Source organism: Ambystoma mexicanum, chromosome 7p, assembly GCF_040938575.1.
Source record: "Ambystoma mexicanum isolate Mex_15411 chromosome 7p, UKY_AmexF1_1, whole genome shotgun sequence".
Lineage (NCBI taxonomy): Eukaryota > Metazoa > Chordata > Amphibia > Caudata > Ambystomatidae > Ambystoma > Ambystoma mexicanum.
This window is the reverse complement of record NC_090939.1, coordinates 580,729,485-580,749,347: the sequence shown is the minus strand read 5'-3', so window position 1 is coordinate 580,749,347 and position 19,863 is coordinate 580,729,485.

The window sequence follows — 19,863 nt, the reverse complement described above, 5'->3', positions numbered from 1 at the left end:
TGCGACACACATGCAGCGGACAGTTCTGAACAGGCACAGTGTTCGTAGGACTCAGGGGGTGTGATGCGCATGCACAAAGGTGTCTGCCGGACAAGGTTGGGGTCCAAACTAATTAAAAGTACATCACAGCTTTGTGGACATGCCGCACAGGCTTGTTGTCCGTAGGACACGGGGAATGAGATGCGCATGTGCCCAGGTTTCTGCCGGACTGGGTGGGGTCCTCAAACTAATTAAAGTACGTCACTGTTTTGCAGACATGCCGGAAAGGCCGGATGTTTGTAGGGCTCGGGGGGAGTGATGTGCATGCCCCCAGTGTCTGCTGAGCATGGTTGCAGTCCCCGAAGTAATTAAAGGTACGTCACAACTTTGCGAACAGGAGTGGGGTCCTACGGACACCTCAGTTTTGAATGTGGACCTTCTAGACCAGCATGGTGTCCGCAGGTCACCTCCATTTTGATTAATGTTGGACATCCTGACCGTCCCGCGCTCCACGGATACATAACGAGGCTTGTTTTTTAAAATCACACAGAGCAACATTACACACAGAGCACTTTATTATAAACATAAATACACACAATTAAGAAAGAGAAGCAGTGGCAGATATGGAAACATATACAGGGGAATTAGGGTTTTCCACAGGTGGGGCTTCAGGGAAGGAAGGGAGTAAGGTCTCATAGTAACGTATTTGTTTACAGGGAATTTGTGGCGATGTTTGGCTGGGATAGGGGGAAGTGTACAGGTGCAGGTGGGGCATGGTATTTAATTTTTTCCATGATATGTCCCGTTACAAAATCTTTTAAGTCGACAAACGTGTTCAGCAATTGCTCCATTTTTGCATCCAGGCTATCTTGTTTATTTTCTACAGTGTTTGTTTAATTTTTTGTGTGTCCATGCACTTGTAGAGGAGCTGCCGCTTCTAGGGCATTTCCTTCATTTCCTGTATGTACTGTTAAAGAAAAAAATATCTGTCAGGTATACGTGAAGCAATGTGTGATAACTGTCTTAATTTTTAAACTGTGTTGTGTACCAATAGAGTAACTGTCTTCACTCGTTTCATCCCAAGGGAAATTCTCTTCAAGCCATTCTAGTGTGCTTGCCATTTCTGAGTTAAAAAAAAGAAAAACATTTTTTCCTAGTATTTTACACTGAACAAAATGCGTAGTTATAGGAATAAAATGTAGTGTATTTACCACATAGTAGTAGAGTTCTGCTGTCAGTACTTTGCAGTTGTCCCGCTAACAGTTGCTTCTCAGTTTGTATGTAAAGCAGCACTGAAGTAGTATTGTTGGAAGCACGGGTTATTTTTCTTGTTGGTGCACGCATTCCATTATGTTGCATACCCTATGAAATTGCTCTGTTGCTTTCTTAAGAACAGAGTTTGTATACCTACTTCAATTTCCCTTCTTATTTACTTATGTGTTGCTCTTTCTACATGTTCAGTGTCTTTGCTGCATGGTACAACAATGTAAGAGAACCCCTGACCTTTTAGGCAGTGTGGTTCCTACCCGAGGTCCGTGAACAGTTGCACGGTCCGTGGACGATGTGGCTATCAGCATGGGGCTCAGTATGTTGTATGGTACAGCTATACAAATTAAGAGTATCTTGTAAAAACCTATGAAATTCAGTGAAAAATCTTTGTTAAAGGGACATTAAGGTTAAGTTGCGCTAATAAACACCTATGAAATTCAGTGAAAAAACTTAGTTAAAGAGACGTTATGGTTAAGTTGCGCTACTAGAAATCTATGAAATTCAGTGAAAAACTTTGTTAAAGGGACATTATGGTTCAGTTGCCCTAAGAAAAACCTCTCAATGTCAGTGCAAAAACATTTTTAAAGGGACGTTACAGTTACTTTTAACTAGTAACAACCTACCCATATTATGGTTTTTACAAGTAAAACTGAAAAAAAACAGAAATTTGCCAGTTATGGTAAGCTAAGCAACCATAACTCGTGCCACCACCGTGCACTGCTAAGACTAACACCCATGACATCAAAGATGATATTACAAATGTGGCAAAGCCTGTGCAGGCCAAGGGCCAAGGGCATAGTGTTGTGTGCCGCAGGTCCTCAGAGCACACTGCTTGTTCCACGTCCACTACGTGCTACACTACGCATCGATGCTCGACTCTGTTGCGATGAACCATACGTGCCGAACCCTCTGCAGCAAAGACCCCACAGGATAAGGGTGCAGTGTGGTGCGCAGCAGGTCCGCAGAGCACACTGCTTGTTCCACGTCCACTACGTGCTACACTACGCATCGACGCTCGACTCCATTGCGATAAACCTACATGCTGATCCCTCTGCGGCAAAGCTTGCGCTGGCCAAGGGAGCGGTGTTGTGTGCCAACTTTAAATAAGCAGATGTCCACACAAACTCTCTCCCTCCAACCTGGCAGTGCAATATGGCCACATGAAGAATTTCTGACTGTTGTATTAAAGTAGCCTGTTAAAGGGTACTTTTGTTCATAAGAGCCACGCTAATTAATTTTGTGTGTCCATTGTTTTATGATTTTATCTCCATTGTATGTCGTGGATTGTCTGTTGTATGTCCACAATGTTTTCTTATTCAAATTTTACTGGAGAAATCGAAGATAAATTATTATTGCTACCACTCTCACCTCCATTTCAATATCCCTCTAAATAGATGCATGTCTCTGCATCCCTTCCCTTGCGCTCATTCTTTCACCTCATTTTGGTCTCTGTCATTCTCCACAACGTCTCTCACAGAGTCCCCTACTCCCATCTTTGATTCTGTAACCTACATCTCCACCACTCATTCTAGCCTCTTTCTACCTTTGTGCCATATAATACCTTTCACTGGGTCACTGGTTCTGCAAGTTTAAATCTGTTTTATTAGCTTTTGAGATAGCTAGTCAGCAAGGTCTAAGCGCCCCCTACTGCTCTGCGGGCTTCAGAGGTCATTGTTATGCTGCTACCCGTCACAGAGACTTGCTTCCATGCTCCCCAAACGTGCTGTGCTACCTGCTGAGCCTGGGACCGTAGCTCCTTGCCACTGGTAAAATGATTGAAGATCCTGCTAGCAGCAAGAGGCCGCTGTAATGGGAGATTTTGCACTGTACAAATCTGCTATACATTACATTACATATTCTCTCCTCAACTCTCGTGCAATGGCTGCTCAGCTTCTCACTCAACCCTGTTACACTGACTGCATTCGTCTGATACCTCTGTTCCTCAAGCCTATTGTAATAGCTGCTCTGTTACATACCCTGTTACACTGATGGGAAGATCCTGCCATCGTTGCTCCTCTTCAATGTTTCCCTGTCTGCAGAGATTGGCCTCTATACCCTTGTCCCAGGTTCTCTGTCTGAAAAGCTTGACATCTCTACTCCTCAACACTTCAGACTGTCTGCAGACCTAGGCACCTGTGCTCCCCCTGCCCTTTTGCACTGCCTGCAGAGGTTGGTACGCGCCTCACCCCTGTTGGACTGAGTGCAGAGCTGGGCAAATATGCCCCTCGTCACAGGTGCACTGTCTACAGAGCTTGACATCTATACTCCTCGTACCAGTTACACTGTCTGCAGAGCTTGGAATGTTTGCCCCTTGCGCCCTTTGCATGGTCTATTCTGCAGTACCCCTCATCCCTTCATAGTGACTGCTGAAAATAGCGTTGCTACTCCTTTGCCAAGCCATTCAGTCTTTGGAGCATATCTTCACTATGGCCGGCTCATCCACAATGAGTAACAGGGCACATACCCATGAGTATCCTCTGCCATTATGGAGGAGCCATGCCAGCCCAGAGTAAATATGGAGACCTCCCTCAGCTGCTTGCAGAACGGCAGAGTCAGACCCCGGGCTGAAGGGAAGGCTACATGTAATGTATGTTGTGTGTATGTATGTGTCTATGAAGGAGTGAGTGTAGTATGTAGGGATGCTGGGTGCACAAGCGAGTTTATGGTGTATGGAGTGTGTGTAAATGAGCGAGGAAATGCTGTGTGTGAATGAGCATGTGAATGTTGGGTGAATGTATGTATGGCATGCTTGTGTGTTTATGAAATTGTGCCAGGCCATGGTGCTGATGGGTGCAAGGTGCGTGTGTTTGGGGAGGGGGGTTGGAATGTGCGGCATGGCTCTGCATTAATGGGAATCTATGTTAAAGTAAGCATGATAAGTGTTATCACATTACTTGAATGGCATTTTGGGGCAGCCAGTCTAGCCATTTCTTATTGGGACATGTTTCTTTACTGGGCAGCTATGATAAAGCAAGGCTTAGTGTTATTACATTGCTATATTGACATTTTGGTGCAGTGTGTCTAGCTATTTCTCCCTTTGGCATGGCATTTTTTGTACTGGGAATCTATAATAAAGCAAGCATAAGTGTTAATATGTGGCAAGACTGGCATTTTGGTGCAGCCAGTATAGCTATTTCTTACTGTGGCTTGGCATTTTTTACTGGGCAAGCATGATATGGATTATTGCGTGGCTGGACTGGCATTTTGAGGTTATCAGCCTAGCTATTTCTTGTTTTACTAGTCATCTATGATAAAGCAAGAATAATATTACTTATTTCCTGGCTACATTGGTATATTTTGGTTACTGGTATATTCTGGTGTAGCTAGTCTGGCTATTATTTCTTATGTTGGCATGGCATTTATTTACTAGGCATCAAGCTGGCCTACATGCAGCCAACTTGGACATTTGTTCATATTGTGGCGTGGCATTTTTAAGGGTAAAGCCAACAGGAGTATGTTCTTACTTGCTGATCTTGCTGATACTGACATATTGGCCTAAACAGTGTGGACATGTATCATTACTGGCATCATGTGAACAGCAAATATGTTATCTTATATGGGAACACTACCACATGTTGGTGCAGGCTGCATGGAAATGTATGGCCACAGCCAGCGTAAAAATGTTTTTATACTGGCATATATTGTGCTCAAAGGCATCATGAAAATGCTTTGGGAAATGCTCCTGTGCACTGTTGATGACCCACATCTTGGATACTTTTATGAGTTATCCTACAAAAACAATTGCACGCTCTCTGGCTTTTTACCCACATTTTCACAAAGTATGCTGTAAAATGTGCCATTTTAACCCATTACTCAAAGAAATGTCTCGGGAGGGGACTGCCCGAATCACCCTTGGTCTACCTTATTATTCTCAGTCGTTCCCACATATTTTTAGGAAATATTTATGCCCCTTCAATTAAAAAAAAAAAACTGCTCCTCTGCCCTGCTGCCGAGTCTGGCTTCTCTGCGCCTCTGCCTGGGCATCCCCATAAAAACGTGGTCTCTATATAATATTATCATTTACATGTTTAAAGGTTATTTGCAAAACTACCTTTGTGCGGTTCGAGAAGTATTTACTTGACAATTATTTCATTTATGTAAGCAATAAATCGATCTGTTTTTTAAACACACATTCGAGTTGACCTGCCCCTGCAGAATGGATTGTGCCGTAAATTTCAACCGAAGAAAGACTTATATCTTGATTTCTGGCCCCATCAGCACCTCTGCGTGGGAAGGCGTCCAGCCTTCTGCCAAACACCACTCAGGCTGCAGTTGCAGTATTTATAGGGTAGCGTCTGTGCAATTTGTTACCCATTGACCTGCTTGCAAATCTTAAAAGTTCTGGCTGAGCATTAAATGCCGTTCCCCTATGCGGAACTCTGCTATTCGGAAAAGTTTGCAATGTGGAAAAATAAACTGCCATACCTGTTACTGTGTTTGAAAAAGATGTGTTATGTTTGTGCACATGTGCTATTCTAGGTTCGAGAAGGCGCACGATAAACGGGAATCCCAACCAGTGTCCGATACCGCAACAGGGCCCAGATTAGCACGTACGCACTAGGGCACACATGAAGCAGACCGTTTTTTTTTCTATGTTTGCTGTGTAACATATACATACATGTGATTACTGCATTTCTTTTTATATCATGAAGTAAACACAGTAAAGAAAAAAAATGTCATTCATTTTTGCACTAATGTAGACCTTTTTTGACATAATACGCAAAGGGGCAAAACGCTTTTACACCATGCCCTATCATAAAGTGGCACCATCAGTGCTAGATTAGTTTGCTCCATTATTACATACCATGCAGCGGTGGCAGCCATTTCCTATGTGCTGCATGTATAAAAACCGGATGGACGTTTATTCATGTTGTCGTTTAACTGTTTTCTGAGAACGCCTTCCTGGTGCGGCAGTAATGGTCATTGGGGGAAGGCTCTTGTGATGCTGCCATGTAGCTCAGGAAAGGGCACATTGCTTGATTTTCGCTGAACTCCATGTTATCCGAGAATGATGTCTCGCGGATCAGTGAAAGTTAAGTGGCTCAGGATCTGTAAATGTTATCAATTAACTTGGTGCAAAGCGTTATTGAAAGAATTGTATTAGCAAACCTCATTATTTAACGGAAAGCGGCCAATCAGTGAAAAGCTTAATTATGCAGTGCACCTGACAGATGGTGCCCGTGCAAGTCTTATGATGGCATTATTGGGGCCCTACACGTTGCACATATTTGCACATCCTGGACCTCTGGTCCTGTATCTTACATATGTTGACCATGCAAGGCTCTTGGTGGCACTATTGTTCATTTGGCATTTGATGGCAGCACCTTACATGTGGTGGCTCACCAGGCATATCAAGGTAGAATTGGGTGGGGTTCGAGGCTGCACTTAGCAGATGTATTTATAACTTGGCATATGGTGGCTATACCAGGCAGTCATTGGAGGCTACCTTTGATATATGATAGGTTATTTATAACCTCTCATATACGCGGACCAGGGGATGAACCTGTGTTGCTCCGTGTCGTTTTGCTTCCAAGGCGAGCACGTTTCCCCTGATCTATCCCCCCGAAACAAATCCATATGTCTTTGATGGGTTTAGTTATTTATGCAAATCTTCCCTTGTAGTGCTATTCTCATTCCTAGCCTTAATTTGGGAAACTAAAACTGTTATATTTCTATGGGAAACTATTTTCAGTTTTTGTCAGGAAAACCCTTTTTTATAGTTATTTATTCTTATGGGAACATATACCATTTAATTTGTTCTTTGATTTATTTGGGGGGACCTCACTTTTCTCTTGTTAATGAATGTTTTTTGCAGCATTGTGAGGTTTGGTCTTATTTAGTATTTGTTATGTGGATTTCTGGGTGAGTTCATATGTATACCGGTTTTCTCTTTTGAGTATTTATTAGCCAGTGTTATTTTTTTGAGGAGGGTTTGGTGGTGTCGATCAGCGGGTACAATGATCTTGATGAAGAGGCGAGGGGTTAAAGTAGTTATGTCCTCCCCCTACTTATAATCTGAAGGGTGGCAACAGCCTCATAGTGCATGTTGAATTTGGTAAGGCACACAGATGATATTCCTCTAGGTTGAAAGGATGCTGCCTCTGGCATTGTTGTCGAATTGATGGTGGGAATTAATATAATGGATTGGCGTAGAATCCTAAATCAGAGGCTCTGGTGGAGGAAGGGGATGGAGGAAACTGATGGGGTGGAAAAGCCAGTGCAGGCAATGGCAGGAAGCTGTGAGCCTTAGCAATGTGCATCGAATCCCCAATAATGTATCCAGAGCTTTAAGGAGGACAAAGGGGGGAGCTCGACTTACTCATCAGCCTCTTTGGGTTATTTTCATGTTTTATGGTATTTTATCAGCAGAGTGTTAAGATATTGGGACTCATTACAAACTTGCCAGTCCGGAAACAACGGGGCCGGTAAGCTTACCGGCACTGCTGTTTCCGGACCAGCAAAGTACAAGTCTGTGGGGCAGTTGCCCTCTCGCCCGGCAGGTCTGACTTGCCGGACAGAAACGCACCCTCCTGCAGACTGTCACGGAAGCACGGGCACCGTCATGAACAGTGCCGGTGCTTCCGTGGTCCCCACTTCCATAGATGGGGAATAACATAGTTATCAGCACCTGGCTTTCCGGCAGCCGCAGTTGTTATACCCTGGTGTTACCAGCAAGTCAGGTGCCGGTAACTGTTTACAGGTCTGGAGGTTGCCTGGCGGATTTACCGGCAAGGCTACCGGCGGACTCGTATTGAGGACCATCGTGTGCATGAAGTGCCTTGCAATCATTAGGAGGGTCACTTCTATGCCATGCTTTTGCTGTGTACCACACCCCTCTTGCATTTCCTGCGGCACTGACACCGGGCAGTGTATGACACCTTCAAACCAAAACAAAACAACTAGGCTTTAAAGCAGGGAGGGTGAGGAAGTTACTGTTGCAGACATCTCCCGGAACTCTGGAAAACAGCCTTTTTTTAGTCATTTACATGTTCCTTGTCTGACAGTCCTGCTCAAGCAGTGATGGTGGTGTACACATGAACACAACCCATTACATCCCGGTGTCTAGAGGTTACTTTGTGTAGCTCCCAGAAAGAAGGTCAAATGCAACATTTCCAGGCAACGAGGACAATTCCCCACACTGCGAAAGTTCATTGTCATTCAGAAAGAATTTGAGGAGGCGAGGTTGGCCAGTGGCACATGGCGTTTTTTCCAAAAAGACATGCTATACTATGCTCAACCGACTTCTGTTAATGTTTTCGGTGTTAGTTAAAGCGAGGTTTTAAAGTTGAAGAAAGTGGGGTCCTTCCACCACACAGCATGCAGGAACCAGGTAAGTTGTGGATAGTTTATTGGTCCCAGTTGTACAGGTAAATTCATCAAGTACATAGGAAGAATACACTTGCCATCCAACTCAAGCTCAGGCCTCTCTCTAACTGTGACCTCAACATTCCACAAAGCACATGAGGTTACACTAACACCATAAGTTTCCACAGATATCACCCACCCTATTAAGTAATGCACACAGAACATTACCACACTTACTATACTTCTTCCCCCGTTGATTCAACACCACACCACGGAACAACCCCAAGACCACATTACTATACTTCTCCTTCTGTTCACTCACAACAACCGAAACTGGAACCACACGTGGCAGAACATAGAAAATGAAACTACCACTCACCAGAACTATGAGAGAAAGATGAAACAACCAATGGAAAGCCTCACACCAGACAACCAAACCATCCTGGAACAAACAGCCATGTGAGCAGTGCACCTGCAACGGGAAACACATGATGTACTACACAATTTGGAAAACTGGGGAACCTGCACAGCCCACACAGCTAACCAAACACTGCATGTAGACAACCAATGCCGTACACCGGTCACTGGAGATAGCAGAAATGCCTAACAGTGAAAACCTCAAACACATCGGTAAATGGTACAGAACAACAACCTAACAAACAATAACCCCACACTCGCCACCACTCGCCACCACTGTAACCAACAATGGTACAACGCCTATCGGCAACTCCCAACTCACCACACCACCAATGTAACCAACAGTGGTAAAAGCCTATCGGCAAACACCCGACTCACCACACCACCATTGTAACCAAAAGTGGTAAAACACCTATCAGCAAACACCCAACTCACCACACCACCACTGTAACCAACAATGGTACAAATGCCTAACGGCAAACTCCCGACTCACCACACCACCACTGTAACCAACAGTGGGAACTCTAAATCGCCTCAGGACTGTACCCAACAGTCTAAACACTAACTCAAACACACACATGCACCGCAACTGCGCTCTGTAAAAACTGTCTGCAATAACCAACAGTCAGCTCCAACACCAACACTACCCATATGACTGTAACCAACAGTGAAGACAACAACTGTAACCAACAGCTAAACACCAGCTGTACAACATCCACACACTCACAACTACAAAACAATGGTAAAAAAAACATTCACAAAACAAAAACAGTAAAGAATAAATCCACAAATGCTGGCAAATAGCAATGCTAAACACCACACCTGCATGACCAAAATACCACCTGCAAGGAAACAGCACTAACATGAACAGTAAACACCAACATAACTGTCCCACCAGATAAACTACATGGTGCTTACAAAGGTAAAACCCTGTCACTGTCCCAAGTACATAGTCTGCATTAAAATCACAAAAAATGGCACGCAAGATGAACACCCCACACCCACAAGTCTAGCGGGGTAACAGGGGCCACAACATGAACACTCACCCCAACTAAACTGGCTCTAGACACACATAAACCCATGACCACCCCAACAAAAGCACTAACCCAGATGCCACAACACCAAACACCACAACACCATTACCGGCCTCCCCAACACCTACTCATGTCAGTTCTCTGTTAAGGTAAGGGCCTTCATTTGTACATAGAAATCCCAGTGATCTGGGTCCAGCTCCCTCAGGTTCTCCACAAAGCCGCTGCATCCCTCACAAAACCCCTCTCGGAACTGCATCCCAACAGCGCAGATGTAACACATATCCTCACCTATGGTAGCATCAGAGGTGCAGCACCTTCTTTTCCCATGCTCCAGACCATCATCTGCACAATCACCATGCGCAGAAAGAGAAAACTCCCTCTTGGTACCATTTGCTCCTTTACAATGCCACTGGCCGCTCTGCCAGAGTGAGAGTTCTGCACTCCACCATGTCTTTGGAACATACCCAGCGCTGGCAACGTCATCATTCCTGTTGCTGGCTCAGAGAAGGAAAAACCACTGTCCCAACAGTATACGTTATTCTCAGCCATGCGCTCTGGCACTCTGTTGCTGTGGCACCCGGCCCACAGCAAACATGCTCCTCTCACGGCACCGCCTCAATCACTGCAACTGCTGTGGCCCTGCCGCGCCGCCTGCACTCCTCCAGCGTGGCCCGGGACCGAAAAGTCAAAACCCATGATCAAAAGCAGGGGACACTGTTGCTGCTCGCCCGGAGCAAGACTCCTCCGTGGTTCCCTTGCCACCACTACTGACACTGCCTCACTGCACTGTCTGCTCCTTGGTCAATACACCAAGGACAGCAGGGGACCCTGTTGCTGTGCCACCTGGCCCACAGCAATGCGGATGCCTCCCAAATCACTGCTCCTATCACTGCTGCTGTTCTTTGCTGCGCCACCCGGCCACAGCACTACTCTGGGGCTTCCCTCTGCTCTGTTGTCCGCCCCTCTACAGGAACCATCATAGCACGACGCCTGTGAACACCTTCTTGCACCCTCTGGCCTTCAAGGTACCCTCTACAGGGTTGCTGGTGGATGGCTAACCTTTGGGGGCAGTGTCTTCCACCCGCTACATCCCCTCAGCAGCTCCTGGTTCTGGCAAGTAAATCCTTGTCGCCAGTGAAGTAACCAAGGTGGGTTCCTTCCACCACACAGCACGAAGGATCAGGTAAGTTGTAGATAGTTTATTGGGCTCATTTGTACACGTAAGTTCATCAAATACATAGGAAGAATACACTGGACATCCACCTCCAGCTCAGGTCTCTCTGTCACCTCACACATCATCATTGAATGACACCAACATTCCACAAAGCACATGACGTTCCACTAACACCATAACATTCCACTGACATTGTAAGGGAGATTTTTCTGTTTCCCCTGGAGAGAGTGTGAGCCTTTTCCCCACTCTCTCAGGTATTTTGATGTGTGTTTTACTCTTGTGTTCTTTGGTTATGGAGTTTTAGATAAACCCACAGGCTTCATCTTTTTATTGTTGTGTCACACAGCACCTTCAGTGCAGTGGCGCAGGGGTGGCCCTTGGACTCCACAAGGTTTACACACCTTCTCTGGGATGAACTACTGTTCCCCAGAGAATGTAAAGTTAAATTGACTTAACTAGTCTTTTTAAATTTGTAGACCTAGCACAAACTATCTTCCTATAGAGCGCTTGAGGGGTTACTTAGTATCCCCTATGTCTAAACACTCTTGTAGCTGTCAAAAGCTTCCCTTTTCTGTTGAAATGGCTGGTGGCAGTGGTTTTATAACAAACTATCATGATTTTTCCCGACCGCGAACAGTGGTAGCTAAAAATCTGGGCCGCCATGTTTTTCAATATGGTGCCCAAGACCCATCTGTAAAAACAGACTCCGGTCTTCTTTTTTCGCCGTTTCTTTGTGGAAAGGTCCTTCTGATGTTTAACTCTGTGCGCCAAACCAGGTTTGGTCCCTTTGTTCGTGAGCCTTTGGGAGGCTTCAGGACTGAAGTCCGCCCATGGCGTCTGAGTGTCTGGGGTGGGCAGGAAGTGAGGGAGGTGCCCGAACGAAACTCCCTGTGCTTAGTCTCCTAGGAGACCCAAATGCACTCTGCCATGATTGGCTGGTTAACTGTCTGGCAAGCACAGCCACCCTGCTAGGTGAGTGGCAGCTAGGCTGGAATGAAAGGGAGAAAAATGTTTACAAGGCGAGTCCCCAGGACTGGAAGGCAGAGTCGACCACTGGAACGAAAAAACCGAAGACATACTGGAAGAGGACGGCAGCTGCAACCACTGGACGATTGGTTTGCCCGGTGAAGCCTTGCTGATATGATATGATAGTTTATTTATATAGCACCTATACACAATGTGTTTCAAAGCGCTTCAAGGCATGGGAAGGAACAAATGAAAATACAACAACATTCTTACAGGCCATGAACAGTAAGGATGTGAAATTAACTATCGTACTCGGCCTGACGACATTTCAGATAGTGCAAGAGATAAGACATAGATAAGGAAGGGAGGGGGAGAGTGGGAAGGAAATGGAAACAGACAAGCGACTAACGCACTAGGCCTGATGACATTTCTAGTAGAGCTGGAGAAAAACAAAAGGTGAGGGAGAGGGGTGCAGAAAGGGAGGGGAGGAACAAAACAAGCAACTATCATACTAGGCCTGACAACATTTCAGATAGTGCCGGAGGGTGGGGGGGGCAGTGAGGGAATGGGGAAGTGACAGACGATGTTGCTATCATACTAGGTCCAGGAACAATTCTGATAGAGTAAGTGCATAGAAGAAAGTAAGGAGAGGAGGGGAGGAGATAGGAAAAGGGAGAGGGGAGGGGAGGAGAGAACATATATGTAAGCAGTCAAAAAGAGTGGAGAAGCAAGAGGGGAGAGCAAATACAATTGCAGAAATCAGTAGTAACACATAATGTTGCAAGCCAGGATACAAGATGAAGATGGGAACAGTATCATTCAGGGCCACCATAAGTACAAGATGCAAAGTAAGTCCAGCATGAGAGTTGAGAAAGGGTGACGCACCGTGAATCAATGAAGTCCATAAAAGTAAAATCCAGCATTGGCCACAAGACGGTGATGGTGAAACCAGAATGTATCAGCACAGACTCCTGTGTGGGGCAAGAGGTGGGCACAAGGGTACAACACAGGGGTACCAGAGAGGGTGTGGATCGCCTGTGGGGACAGAGGGTGTAAACATGTGTTGGTGCATGCTTACCTACTGTCTAAGCAGGGGGTTGGACCCTGGATCCTCCTGGTCCGAACAGGTCCAAACAGGAATTGCCCTTTTCTTTGACTGCCCTTCACTTTGGACGCTCAGGCGAGAGACGCCCGTGATCCAGTTTAGTTTGTTTATTTATAAAGCGTGTCCGAACCCTCAGGTAGCTGGGCGCATAATCATGTGCACAACAGAGTTACATATCGTTACACAAACACCTTAATACACCAGTCAGAGCATACATTAGTCCAGGCTCTGAGTAATTACCTACAAGAATAAAGTATACAGAGAACAGTGTACAAGATAGTTACAGTGCAGAGTGAGGACCGGGTTACAGGGTGGTCCTGAATCGGATAAAGCCAGGGTGAACATTACTACATGGTGGTGAACGGCGGCTGGCCGAACGTGTCATTGAGAGATTGGATGTTTAGGCTAGTAACCATGATTTCACCATGGCTCTGAATGGCCAGAATGCGGCTTCCAATCTAATTGCAAGAGGGAGGGTATTCCAGCATTTTGCTGCGAGCACTGGGAAGCTTGAACCTCCTGCTGTTTTTAGGTTATTGTTATGTAGTAGCTGTCTGGGTAATGCTGTCTTGCTGTGAGCCTGTGATGTCACATGGAGTGTCACTGTGTGGATGGTGGAATGTTTATCTGAAAGTTCCATACTGAGGCAGTTAGAGCTCCCCTGCCTGGGTGATGGGGCCAGTGCTGATATATGGTCCATACTCTCATGTATTTATCCTTCATGTAACTGTGTCTTTAAGTCCTGTAATAAACCTAAGAAGTAACTAAGAAAGCGTGGAAGTCACTTCCCAACAATGGCGATGAGGATGTCTTTTAAGAAGAACCTGCGCACATAAGAAGAAGTTGAAGCCTGAAGGAACCTGCTGCGGGGGGTGCAGGAGAGAGGAGGACAAAGTGGAGGTCAGCACTGCCCCCACAAACAAGTAAGAGACCCATCACCCAGGGCTAATGTCGGGAGGAGCAAGGAAGTCCCACTACAGGCGCTCTATATAAAAAGTGAAGCCCCATGTCCTGATGGACCTGCTGCCCATAAGCTGGGGGGAAGAGCTGGGTCCAGGGGCTGAGGAAGAGTGCCCCACTTAAGGGGATCAAGAGCGCATGTTGGAGACAAAGCTGGGTTCCTGGGGCTGGTTGAAGAGAGAAGCTGGCCCATCAAGGGATGCCACAGAAAGTTAAGCCCCTAAACTGAAGAAGTTTTCCTTTTTAGTGGAAAAAGTTAAAGAAAAAAAAAAGGGAACCCAGGTAAAGGAAGCAAGCCCATTATAGTGGCAAAGACTGTTTTGTGGAGGTACTGTGAAATATCCACTGATTTCTGGATACCATGTGTTCAGTATGGACAAGGGGTTCAATGCACCGAGAACAGTGAGCAGAGTGGTACTCTAATTAACATACAGTGCTGTGATGTCGGATTACAGTGAAGGTTAAACTGAAGTCGCTAGCAAAGACAGTGTGAAGGTAAAAAAAAAAAAAAAAAAAAATGTGGGATGATCGCAAAGCGAGCGTGTGTCCGGACATGAGAATAAGTGCTGCGTATCTCAGGCTGGGTGACGGTTGGCCGGAGGAGATCTAAAACGCCCGATGCAAATGGGCGATTGATGACGTCACACAAGGTGCCGCTGGAGTTGGTGAGCAGGTCGCGTCAGATTGCGTCAGGTCGCCCCGTATGTACAGGCAGCCTAATGGACGCGGGCCGAAAATGGTTGTGGAAGAAGAGGAATGGACCCGCCAGTGTGTTACGCCGGACATGCGACGCGGAAGAAGCCGGAAGAGAAGTGGAAGCCGAGAAGTGCATGGAGCGTTGCCGAAGAGGAATTACATTTAAATGGACACCGTTGGGTTACGCTGGACGTGCGACATGGAAGGAAAACCGACGGGGAAGAAGGTGCTTCGGAGGAAGTAGACCGCCTTGATATTGACATTGTGTTACGCCGGACGTGCGACGCGGAAGAAGCCGGAAGAGAAGTGGAAGCCGAGAAGTGCATGGAGCGTTGCCGAAGAGGAATTACATTTAAATGGACACCGTTGGGTTACGCTGGACGTGCGGTGTGAAAGGAAAACGGACGGGGAAGAAGGTGCTTCGGAGGAATGTGGACCGCCCTGGTATTGCAGCTCCAACGAAAACAGAGGGACGGTTGAGTGTGCAGCGTCGATGTATCAGGTTTGGAGGGAGAATCCTGTTTGTTATGGGAACTTTGTGTATCTGAACTTTGTGTATCCTTTTAAGGCACTCTATGTTCATGTGTAGATGCAGTTTTATTGCACAGTGCATGGGGTGTGGTACTAAAGAATGTGGGTGGATGCGGGGTACAGTAGTGGATGAATGTAACAAGAATGGAAGCTCATCAGTATGCGATTTATGAGCTTAATCTTCTTGAGGATTTACAGGAAGTACTTGTATGGACTACTATCTGACTGTCATAATGAGCAGGCAGGAATCAGTAATTTCCTAGGAAGACATTAGGAGGTGACGTTAGTGTGTTGTTAGAGAGAGTTAGTAATTAACCCTTTGAGGCATTTTAGGGTACGTTGCAAATTGCAACATGGACTTCTAGAAAAAAAAAAAGGTGTTAAAACTATAATGTTCAACAGTTTCGAGTGCAATTTCATCAGACCTACAGTCATTCCATTGCGTTTAAGGTCTTCCATTATGGGACTAAAATGTTGAAATGTATGTTGTTCTACAGTTATAAGTTTTATTTACATTGTACTACAGTCACAAAAATGCATTTTATAGTTGTGTAGTGCAAAACGTTTTATGCCGGTGTTAAGGTTGACTGTAGTAATGGATGCACAAAGAAGCGGATGAAGGTAAAATGAGGCAGGCCGTCACTTTGAGGTAGCGCCTTTGGTGTGCGTGTCGATGTAGTTATAACAGGAGGTAGCGCCTCCGATGTGGGTATAATGAGAGGTAGCGCCTCTGATGTGCATGTCACGATTGGTATGAAGATGAGGTAGCGCCTTTGGTTTGAGTAACATTGTAGAGTACTTAGAGGTAGCGCCTCTGGTAGGTGGGTCACGAGTGAGAGAGGTAGCGCCTCTGGTGAGTGTGGCTCTAATGGGTATTTGAGGGAGGTAGCGCCTCCGGTTAATGTGGAAAAATAAGTGCTGAAGTGAGGTAGCGCCTCTGATGTGCGCCACCAGGGCGTTTGAAGGAGGTAGCGCCTCCGGTGCGTATGCTAAGGATTGTATTGAAGAGAGGTAGCGCCTCCGGTGAGCATGGATCCTAGTGTACGCGAGGGAGGTAGCGCCTCCAGCGTGTGGAACATTCTGTTGTGCGAGAGGTAGCGCCTCTGCTAGTATGGAGTAGGGATAGAAACTTAGTAGATTAGTGTCGCGTTGAATGTTTCCACAGATATTTATAGGAGGTAGCGCCTTCGTTTTTTTGATATTTTCCTATATTTTGCTGTGCCAAAGACTGCGTTTATCCAGACAGTCTGTTTGGCATAGTACTCTTGTAGTTCTGTTTTAGGTCATCAGTAGTCAAATGCCTGGTACGCAGATGTGCTTGGGATGTCTGGCCAGTGTCTCATGGTGATCTGTGGTATTTGGTCGTGTTGACTAATCTGGTTACACCTGATAGGCTGCGTCTATGTGGAACTCTTTATTGTTTTGCCTGTGTGTGGGTGTGTTTGGTAAGGCAAGGAGATGTGTTGTGTAATGACCTTCTGTGTGGGTGTCTGGTGAGGAAAGGAGATGTGTTGTGTAGTTACCTTCTGTGTGGGTGTCTAGTAAGGAAAGGAGATGTGTTGTGTAGTGACCTCCTGTGTGTGTGTCTGGTAAGGAAAGGAGATGTGTTATGTAGTAGCTGTCTGGGTAATGCTGTCTTGCTGTGAGCCTGTGATGTCACATGGAATGTCACTGTGTGGATGGTGGAATGTTTATCTGAAAGTTCCATACTGAGGCAGTTAGAGCTCCCCTGCCTGGGTGATGGGGCCAGTGCTGATATATGGTCCATACTCTCATGTATTTATCCTTCATGTAACTGTGTCTTTAAGTCCTGTAATAAACCTAAGAAGTAACTAAGAAAGCGTGGAAGTCACTTCCCAACAGTTATAGTTGGGGATCTTTAGTTGGTGCAGGTAAGGGGTTCTGGTGGGTCTAGTGAAGCAATGTCTAGCGAATTTGTCTGAGAGGTAGCGAGGGGCGGTGCATGACAGGCACTTATGGGTGATGACCAGGGTTCTTAGCTTGATTCTGTCGCGGATCGGGAGCCAGTGGACTTCTTTGCTGGCTGTGGTTATGTGAGCCTTGCGCGGGAGGTTAAGGGCACATTTTAGTGCATTATTTTGCAGGATCTGGAGCCTGTTCAAGTTTTTTGTGGTAGTGCCTAGGTAGAGTGTGTTGCAATAGTCTCATTTAGACAATATCAACGCTCTTGATAAGGTGATGCAGCTAGAGGTGGAGAGAAAAGGCCTACAGGCATTGATCAATTTATTGGTGTAGGTGGTGGCTGAGATGGTGGAGTTTATTTGTTTTTTTAGTGACAAGGTGGAGTTGAGGTACACACCTAGTGTTTTGACCTCTTTGGAGACTTTTATGATGTTGCCGTCAATGGTAAAGGATTGATACCTTTGGTCTAGTTTGTTGAGGCGAGCCTGGGAGCCTACGATAAGCAGTTCTGTCTTATCGTCGTTGAGGCAAAGACTGTGTGTGGCCATCCAGGCTTGGATTTCTAAGTAGATTTCATTAAGCTTTGCAGCAGCCTCTTCATAGCTGCCAGTGAGAGTGATGAGGACCTGGGTGTCGTCTGCATAATTAGTGTAGCTGACACCCAGATCGTCAAGACGGTCAAAGAGGAGCTTTGTGAAGATATTGTAAAGTGTGGGGGAAATGCAGGAGCCTTGGGGCACTCCACATGTGATTGGGATAGGGTCTGCAGCCGCGGTGGAGGCGAAGACCCTAGTCGACCTGTCAGACAAAAATGACTGGATCCACATAGTGGCATTCTGAGAGAATGCAGCAGCCGAGCAGAGGTGTTGAGTGAGGATCTGGTGGTAAACCAGATCGAAGGCAGCAGATAGATCCAACAAGAGCAGTTAGATCCAAGAGGGCAGTTTCAGTCCCGTGCCTTGGTCTAAAGCCGGATTGTCGCAGGCCTAGGAGGTTGTTGTCTTCCAAATGTTGTTGTATTTGGAGGTAGGCTACCCTGTCTAAGATTTTGAGGAGAAATGGGACTGTGGTTATGGGCCTGTAATTTGTGGGGACGTTGGGATCTAGGTTGGGTTTTTTGAGCAGGGGTAGGACCCACGCTTCTTTAAGGTTATTGGGGACCACTGAGTTTTTGAAGGAAGCATTGATCAAGGAGGTGATGAGAGGGGCTAACTCATTAGCCCCGTCTTTGATGACGGAGGCGGGACAAATGTCACCTTTGCAGTTGGATGGTTTGAGACTGGCGATTATCTTGATTACTTCCTCTTCTGTGACTGGTGAGAAGTGGAAGGAAGGGCAATTGGGGGTGGTGTGGTTTATTATGCTGATGGGATTCTGTTTGGAGGCAAGGTTGGCTTTTTTTGCTTCTATCTTAGTTTGTAGGAGGGCAATTTTATTAGCGAGGGCCAGCTGTAAATTATTGCACCAGGCCTTGTCTTTAATGCAGTCCTCTGAAGGAGGCAGTGGTGATGCGAGTTCCCTTAGTATAGAGAATAGTTCTTTAGTGCTAGATTTGGCGTTTTGTATTCTCATGTTATAGATCTCTTTTTTAGCATTTAAGATGGCGGATTTGTAGGTGGAGGCGGCTGAGGCGAACTTATCTTTAGGGGAAAGAGAAGGGGCTTTTCTCCAGATAGTTTCTGCAGTTCTTTTGATATTGCGGAGAGCCTTTAATTCTGCTGAGAACCATTTGTTGGAGTGGGCAATGGGTTTGGCTTTTCGTTGTTTAAGAGGAGCTATCTGGTTGAGAGCTAGTTCTAGGGTATTGTTGTATAGGTCTACAATGGCTGATGGGTTGTCATTTTGCATAGGTAGATTAGTTTTACTGATATGCACGAGAAGAGGTCTAAGGTTCTCTATAGTGATTTATGCGGTTATTTCTGGAGATTATTTGAGGTAACCTAGTGGGTAGTGTGGTAGATGGTATGGATCTGGGTAGAGAGAAGGTAATAAGGTGGTGGTCAGTCCAAGCACAAGGAGTGATGTCGGTCAGTGAGAGGTTGCAGTTGGCATCTGCAAGCCAGTCCAAGGATTGTCCTTTTGTATGTGTAGGTTTATTAATGTGTTGGGTGAGGCCTAGATGAGTAATGGTGTCATTAATGGAGGTGGCCTGATTGTCATTGGGGTCATTAAGTCCCAAGTTGAAGTCGCCCATAATGATGATTTGAGATTTAGGTTTCAGGTTGGTAGTGAGTAAGAGAGAGATATCTTCTTCAAAGGTGGAGGGGGGTCCTGGAGGTATGTATATAATGTGGAGAAGGATGGTTTGGGTGGATTTCACAATAATTGCTATTCCCCCTCCTATTCAATTTTTTCTGTCAGCTCGGATGATGGTGTAGTTATCCGGGGTGGCTAGAGCTATTGTGGGACCGGCTGCTAGGTGGAGCCATGTCTCAGTGATAGCGATAAAGTCTAGGTGGTTGGTGGAGATAATGTCGGTGACATCAGTAGCGTGGGCTACCAAT